This window comes from Orcinus orca, chromosome 14 (genome assembly GCF_937001465.1).
Source record: "Orcinus orca chromosome 14, mOrcOrc1.1, whole genome shotgun sequence".
Lineage (NCBI taxonomy): Eukaryota > Metazoa > Chordata > Mammalia > Artiodactyla > Delphinidae > Orcinus > Orcinus orca.
In genome coordinates this window covers 24,235,180-24,237,925 of record NC_064572.1, presented here as the reverse complement: position 1 = coordinate 24,237,925, position 2,746 = coordinate 24,235,180, and positions in this window count along the sequence as shown.

Sequence of the window (2,746 nt, the reverse complement as noted above, 5' to 3'; positions counted from 1 at the left end):
TGTGTGTGCATGTGTGTGTGTGCGTGTGTGCGTGTGTATCTCATATTGGTTCCGTTTTTCTGGAGAACCCAAACTAATACAACATTGACATGAGGTGATGTTATCTGAAAAATTTTAATAACTGTTGCTTCATTTTTTATAAGTACATAAACACACCTGAAATTGAAAATAAGTAAAATAAATCTGGAACAACAGTTATTTGATCTAATGAAAAATCGAAATAGTGAAACAGGGAAATTCAGTACTTACTTTTTCATTAAACATGAAGTTTCAATTTTTGAGCTCATTGCAGGCAAAAACTTATATTACAAAGATTAAAAACAATAATTACCCAATAAAATAAATAAAATAGTAGTTGAACCTGTTCAATCCATATTGCACATGAACATAATGTAATTTTCCACATTGCTCATTGATACTGCCAGGTAGCAGCCAGCAGCTGCCTGTCTTACAGTTTCCAACAAAAACAATGGTTTAATTGATTGGTAAACCAAAGGACAGGCAGCATCAAATAGCTACACCTCGTTACTCCCATTTTCATGACCACCCTTAATTGAAATAAGAGTGTTACCTTGAAACGATATTTACATAGATTAGAAATTTAAAGTGAAGATCAAACAAATCTATCTTGTCTAATTTAAATAGTACTATTAATAACAATGACAAAAAGTTAATAATTCATTAATAATAGTAGCTATTTAAACTACTTTAATAACAATAGCATCTTTTCATATAAAATCATATGAAATGTCACACAGGTTAGGGAATTGGGGTTATAGACATTAACAGGGACTCTGCACAAACAGGATTTTATGGTCATCTTACACATAAAGGAATACAACTTGAGCAATTGCCAGGACAAAACGGGAAATTGTACAAGATACAGGGGTGGCACCTATAAGATGCAACTGTGGATAAACATCAAGGATTGGAGTTGGGGACTGAAAGGATTCTGGGACACCTTACCTGTTGCATACTTCTTGCTTTATCTTTTCTCTGTACATCTGCATTATTTTTTTCTTTTCTTTTAAGACAGTCTTCTTAATCTATTTTCAAACCACATCGTAGACACTGGACACTTCATTGTGTCCAGAGATAGACTCACTGGTTGTTTTTCAGTGCATATTTCATATTCCTGGGAGAGGGAATATCTGATAATTAAAATCACAGCTTGGTTTGTGTACTCACCCCTTTTCAGCTACCAATGCCCAGGTCAGGAGGCTGGGACCATACTTTGCATGTGTGACCAATGCCTGAGGATCAAGGTGCATTTTTGAGAGAAGAAGGGATATTTTGTGAACTAGATCCATACTGCATGATTCCTATAAATGCATGCATATTTAGGGGAATTTTGAATCATATATTAATTGAATAGATCTCTCAAAGCTTTAGATAATGTTTTTCAGAACTAAGTGTGCTGTTAAAAATGTCTGTGAATTGCATAGGCATGATTCTAAATTGAACCTATGGACTCCTGAAATGTGAGCCTTTACTAAATAGAGATGATCACTACAGTCAGTATGGGCTCAGAAAAACTTTTTTGCCAAACTAATTTGGCTTCTTTCTTTGATGGAATTAATAAAATGACATTAAGGGCTTCCCTGGTGGTGCAGTGGTTGAGAGTCCGCCTGCTGATGCAGGGGACACGGGTTCGTGCCCCGGTCCAGGAGGATCCCACATGCCGCGGAGCGGCTGGGCCCGTGAGCCATGGCCACTGAGCCTGCGGAGCCTGTGCTCCACAACAGGAGAGGCCACAACAGTGAGAGGCCCGCGTACCGCAAAAAAAAAAACAACCAAAAAACACATTAGGAGTGATATTACAGACAGAATATACAATATATACAGAATATACCCTTCCCCCTCCCCGTGACTTGAAGACACGGGGAGGGGGAAGGGTAAGCTGGGATGAAGTGAGAGAGTGGCATGGACATATATACACTAGCAATGTAAAATAGATAGCTAGTGGGAAGCAGCCACACAGCACAGGGAGATCAGCTCTGTGCTTTGTGACCACCTGGAGGGGTGGAATAGGGAGGGTGGGAGGGAGATGCAAGAGGGCGGAGATATGGGTATATATGTATATGTATAGCTGATTCACTTTGTTATACAGCAGGAACTAACACACCATTGTAAAGCAGTTATACTCCAATAAAGATGTTAAAAAAAATCGATGTAACAAAGTAAGAGTATTGTCAAAGAACACACAGTGAAAGTAATAACAAATAGTCCTTTTAACACGATTCCATAATATTTCATTTTCAGCTCAAATTATAAAAATAATAAAATAACCTTACAAAATAAAAAATATTAAATGGCTTTGTAGCCAACATAAAGAGACATAGAATGTATAAACCAAAAACGAACTTTAACAAGCTTTTTTTTGTTTGTTATTTCTTGTTTAGCTGCCTGATGGAGATCTCTGAACATTTGTAAAAATGGTGAGTTCTTCTTTTACATCAGTCATGTATGAGTTATAATTATAATTTGAATTTTACAGTTTAAATCACGAAGAAAATAAATCTTATATTTTAGGATTAATCCTGAAAGGACTATGCAGGATTAAAAAATAGTAGTGGTCTCTTGTAAATGGCCAATAATGAATGTAAATTCAGTCATTATGCCGCAATGACAGGGAAAATCTGCAATCTTTTTATTCATTAAAAAATCCATTCATGCTAATATTCTTTCACATATTCAAAAGATAGCCAAGACAGAAAGTGAAAGAGAAACACTGACTTTTCCTGCT